Source organism: Crinia signifera, chromosome 12 (assembly GCF_055691185.1).
Source record: "Crinia signifera chromosome 12, ASM5569118v1, whole genome shotgun sequence".
Lineage (NCBI taxonomy): Eukaryota > Metazoa > Chordata > Amphibia > Anura > Myobatrachidae > Crinia > Crinia signifera.
Genome location: NC_139228.1, coordinates 40,833,234 through 40,839,260, shown reverse-complemented (window position 1 = coordinate 40,839,260; position 6,027 = coordinate 40,833,234). Strand labels below are relative to the sequence as shown.

General features: G+C 44.9%; 1 protein-coding gene across 1 annotated transcript in view; it reads left to right on the top strand.

Moving 5' to 3' along the window:
• Positions 1–6,027, top strand: part of PRKCH (protein kinase C eta) — a 185,796-nt gene that overhangs the window by 155,619 nt on the left and 24,150 nt on the right. The window lies entirely within an intron of this gene.

The following is a 6,027-nucleotide window of genomic DNA, read 5'->3' as shown; positions in this document are numbered from 1 at the left end:
CAGCGAAATCTGATTTGTCACATTTCTACTGCTCCAAAGTCCACTGTTCACCACTCCCACCGACTGGTAACATAGGACTAGGTGACGTGAGGCTTGCATGCATGCAGCTGTTTGGCCATGGAATCCCATTCTATTAAGCACAGTTGTTGTGCTTACATTAATGCCAGTAGAATGAAGGCCTTAGCATTTTATGTGGTCTTCTGCTTCGTGGCTGAGTTACTGATGGTAATAAACACTTTCACTTTCTAATAATATCACTTACAATTGACCACGGAATATCCAGCAGGGTTGAAATTTCATGAACCGTCTTATTGCACAGGTGGCATCCCATCACAGTACCATGCTTGAAGCCACGTCGCTCTTCACAACAACCTATTTTGTATCACAAGTGTTTGAAAAGCGAGACTGCATGGCTAGGTGCTTGATTCTCTTTATCAGGCTGTGGATATTGGTCTGATTGACACATCTGAAAGCGATTATAAACATAGTGTGTGTGTTTGTGAGGGGGTATTCCCTCTTATCTTATCATTGTAATCCCCGGTGTTGAACTAATTCATGCTTAAGAAAGGTGTTTCAGCGCAGGTGACGGCAATTATAGATGGGAGAGGGAAGTCAAAGTAGAGTATTTTGGATTATTCAGCAAAGTTTCCATTTTAGCAGATGACTTAAACCTGTTCAGGGTGAATAGAACAGACAACGATGTCTCCACACATCAGAGCGATGTAAATAAATGAGATGAGTGGGCGAAAAATTGGAAAATGCAAGGTGATGCATCTTGGGAGACATAACCAGTGTGCTAGTTATAACCTAAGCACGGTGGCATTGGGTAAATCAGAACTGGAAAAGGATCTACTGTAGGAGTCCAAATTGACAACAAACTGGGGTGCAGTGCTCAGCGTCATGTAGCCGCAAATAAGGCCAACAGGAGCCTAGCCTGTATAAGAAGGGGCATGGAGGCTAGGGACATACATGTAATACTGCCACTTTACAAAACATTGGTTAGACCACATCTAGAGTTTGGAGTGCAATTCTGGGCCCAGCAACAGATTGGACAAATTGGGATTGTTTACTCTGGAAAAGAGACGTTTAGGGGGAGACATGCTCAACATTTACAAATATATCAGGGGCCAATAAAAGGAACGGTCAGGTGCCCTTTTTGCTTTGAGGAAGGACTCTAGGACACTTGGGCATACATTTCAACTAGAGGAGAGAAGATTTCGTACCCTTTGAAGGAAAAGCTTTTTACGGTCAGGGCAATGAAATGAAGGATAGGTGGTGTCGGCAGATGGAGAGGTGGTGTCCGCAGATGGAGAGGTGGTGTAAGCAGATGGAGAGGTGGTGTCGGCACACACAATAAATACATTTAAAATAAGGGGTACAACAGAATAAATACATTTAAAACCATCCAGGGGTACAACCAACATCCGTAATGTGTCCAAAATTAAATCAAAACACACAATTCATATATAAGGATATAACAAATAAACATTCCCTCTAACCAAAGGTTGAACTTGATGGACGCATGTCTTTTAGTCAGGTTATGTACCTAGGCTCTTGACGCTTTAAGTGGGATACAGTTAAGGAAACCTGAGAATGGAGAAGGATGGAGTACTAGTAGACACTCTGCTGAATAAATGTTCCCAGTGCCAGACAGCTTCCGCAAAGGCTCCTGGAGTACATACATTGAAGAGATGCACACACATAATATTACCACTGTATAAGTTCTTACTCACCGAGAAGGACGGATAAGTTAAAAGGTTCTAAAGTGGGTAGTGAGCAGAATAGGACAATAGACAAAATGTACTACTTTATGCTTGGTGTGTGTGTGTGTGGGGGGGGGGGGGGTAATGTTGTGGCTTGGTGGTAATATATAACTCATTCAAACATGTCTGAGACCATTACAAATATGTGACTACTAAACATTTCATACCAAACACCGTACAGGTGACAGTGACTATTTGTAGTTGTTTGCAGATAAGGGTTCTTCTCTGCTGGCTTGTCCGAATATAGGACTTTTCCCAATTTCTTTTGCTGCATCGTACATGTTGCTCTTACCGTATAGAGCATGTAGCCGCCAGGCAGTAATTCCCATGACCTTAATCTGGCCAGTATGGAACAGTTCTTGGAAAGAAGAGATTAACCGCAGATGCGAGATAACATAAATGAATGTATGATAATCACATTTATTAGACAACAGATGCTCCGCAGACTCCTGTGTGAGGTCTCCCTGTTCCACTTGTAGCACTTTCACTAAGGAGGATTTGCTTACAATCTACCTGTCAATATAATACAAAGCAAACATTGAAGGGGATTCGGAGCATTAAGACATTTACTTTTAAAGCACTCGGATTACCTCCGCAAGCCTGTTATATAATCACTTGTTTAGGAAAACGTTCCCGCACTTCATACCTAGTTCATTCATGTAAAACACATGGTACCAGCCTTGCTGGGGATCTCCAAAATACTGTACGTTCTTCCTCCAGTTCTTGTTTGCTTCACCATGGCTGTCCTTGCTAATCGCAATTACCTGGACTCAGCTCACATAGATGATGCTGCTAGGCAGCCTTGACGCACACACACACACACACACACACACACACCTTTGCAAATAAACAATGATACCCCCAAATAAAAACCTTAATTATCCATTTGGGTGCATCCCTGACCCTGTTATAATCAGAGGCGGCTGCTACTTACAAGTGACAGAGGGGCTGCCGCTATCCCCTGCCCAATAAATAATCAGCTGTCAGCCTGGGTCCCAGGACCTGCTCGATGCATCACTCAGGTGCTGGGACCTGCGTGTGTGCAAGGGCGGATCCAGGAGAAAATGACCGGGGGAGAGGAGTAGAGTAGAGAAAAGGCGGGAATGGCATTAAAAATGAGTCCTGGCAAGTACACAGGCCCACCTTGGCGTGAATAGGGGAGAACGTATTTATGCACTCCAGAAAAGGGGGTGTGGTCACTGAAAAGTGCGTGGCCTTCAGTGTAGTGTACCACACCATATACCACTTCTACACATTATGCAACAAAATAGTAGACCCCATTATACTTGCCCCTTACACATGATACCAAACAGATTGAGCCAAAGTTTACATAATGCCACATGGATTGAGCCAAAGTTCACATAATATCACAAGGATTGAGGCAAAATTCACATAATGCTACACAGATTGTTCTTTATTCCCGGTGGTGACGGGCGGCAGCTCATCACACCAGCCCCACGCTGTCCCCATCACACCAGCCCCACACTGTCCCCTATCACACCAGCCCCACACTGTACTGTCCCCATTGCACCAGTCCCACACTATTCCCATTGCACCTTGCCCTCACTTGTACGCATCACACCTGATCTGCCCCTTTTTGTCCCCCTGCTCCTTTCAAACTCCATAAAATCCCCCCAAATTTCGCCCTTACACTGGTGTGTGGAGCTGGAGGTGGGTGGCTGGTGCAGCAGTAAATGAGAGGCCAGAGCGGGGATACAGTGGCAGCGTGGGAGGCTGGAGGAAGGAGCGGCAGTCAGGACATGGTGGCAGCGGGGGGCAGCTGGTGACATCATGCAGGAAAAGTGTACATTCTTTGGACAATAGAGGCAGCAGTCAGAGCCAGCTTGACTCACCAGTCACCACACGGTCCACGCCAGGGCAGTGCTGCACTGCAGGGCAGGCCAGTCTCCTCATGTGTAACAGGTGGCTCCCAGACCCAGGCCACTGTCTTGTGACACTTCGGCATCCTGTTGGCGGAAAGACAGGAAGACGAGGTTGTGGCAGTCACATATTGGATCCTCTGCCATGCATAGATCATGTGCGCAGGGGAGCCAATTCTCACAGACAAGGGCGGGCATACAGTGACCGGAGCCTCCTAAAAAAAAAGAATTGTACCTGAATGGCAGGGGGGCACGTGCCCAGGTACACCCATGCATATGTGCACTGTGACTGTGCATTCCCCTGGCTTTTATGGCCTGCACCGACTGCAGCCCATAAAAGACAGATTGGGCTGTACGATAAGACAGGGAGTGGCTTCCTATAGGAAGCCAGCTTTCTGTTTATTACAGCCTGGACTGACAGTCCTGGAGGGAGGCAACAACTCCTAATGGGACTGCCTTGTGTGTCTGTAATTGTCAGACATGACTTCCAATAAAAAGTCATTGCCAGTCACCATGAAATCAGTGCAGTCTCATGGACTACAGCTGGCTCACTGACACTTGGGTAAATTGACTAAAGCTTCTAAAAATGAAGAGGTGATGTTGTCTATAGCAACCAATAAGATTCTGTGTAGCATTTCTAGAAAATCCTAGAAAATAAAAGACACAATCTGATTGGTTTGTATGGGCAATATTACCTCCTCTATTTTTTAGAAGCTTTAGTAAATTTAACCCACAGCGGGTGGTATATTTACCTGGAGGGGTGCAGTCCCTGCAGCCCATAGGTACAGTCCACCACTGGTTATACAGTTTGAGTATCCCTTTTCCAAAATGCTTGAGACCAGAAGAATTTTGGTTAACGGATTATTCCGTATTTCAGAATATTTTTATATTTCAATGATGTATCTTGAGGTATCTTGGATTTATGTTGTACACATCAAACATATGACATGCACACAAATATATTTTATTTGTGCATAAAACAAGTTTGTGTACAATCTCAGATACTGAATTTGAATGCCAAGCAATCATTTTCTTGCACATATTTAGTGCAGTTACAAATAATGTAGTGTAGTGCTTTTAGCAAAAAAAAAAAAACATTTTCACTTTCTGGAATGTATGGTTTTCGGAATCATTTGGATAAGGGATACTCAACCTGTAGTGCATTAGTTTGCAGCTCTGCAGATGTTGTCATCCTGGCAGCTAGTGTTCAGGTCTGCAATAATTACATAAATGCTGAAAGATGCTCTTTGTTATGTCAGGCATTTTCTCTCTAGCAGCATAGTAGTGTACAGAAGTCACCTGGGATGGCACAGGTAAGGGACTGTGGGGACTTCAGTCTTGGGCCCAGACAGAAAGTGGGCCCAGGAGTGGAGTCTGTAATGTATCATTTGTCATTAACAAAGTTCACATGTCCCTTGAAGCAATGTAGAAGTTGAGTAGTGCTGCCTACAGAGGTCTAACCAGGCATGCCAGGTGTTTGAGAAATGGTAGTGCCCTGCCTATTTTGTCAGTCCTGGGCCCCACAATTTCTGATGACAGCCCATTGGTTTACTAGTCGGGGGACTGAGTTATATAAAATAACTCCAAAAATTGCAGTCATATTTTTTTTATTAGCTCCATCATGGCATATCTACTTTGACAGCATGTTTTTCTGCTAATGACCAAGAGACATTTTACTAAGGAACTGACCACACACACACACACACACACACACACACACCTCAGAAAATGGCTGGGCTGGGGGAAAACGGCTCAGTGTGTATGCACTGAGCGTTTTTCAGCCCAGCTATTTTCCCCTTCATCGTGCACCATACACACAGGACATAATCGCCCAGTATTTATGAACCTTATAAGTAAACTGAGCTGCTTTTAGCTCAAAATCGCCCTGTGTGTATGGACTTTAAGAGTTACAGCAGCAGATGTCTGTATTTGGCAATCCATGTGAGAGAGGAAGCTGATAGTAGTAGGTACTGCTATTTGATGCTGAAGTCAGTTTGTCTAACCTTTGCTGTACCGTCATAGTAGATCTGACACCCAGAACAGCTGCGTCACTGCTGAGGCTGATTTCCAAATGTTTGACAGAAGCCAGAGAAGTTTGTTGTGCTGGACTGAGACCAGGGGCTGAAGACTTATTATTATTATTCACAAAGCTGATGTGTCAGTAAGGCTTATGGTGTGTACACACGATGAGATTCCTTTGCTATTCGACTAATACAGCTACAGGCATGTCGAAAGTCCGGCCCGGGGGCCAATTGCGGCCCGTGCTGTCATTGCTGCAATTGTATATCACCCTTCTCCACAATCACCGTGACAGCAGTGTTTGGGGAGGGGGGTGCAGCAAGGGGGAAGCTTGCTCCCATAACATGCAGAGTGGAGGAGGGCAG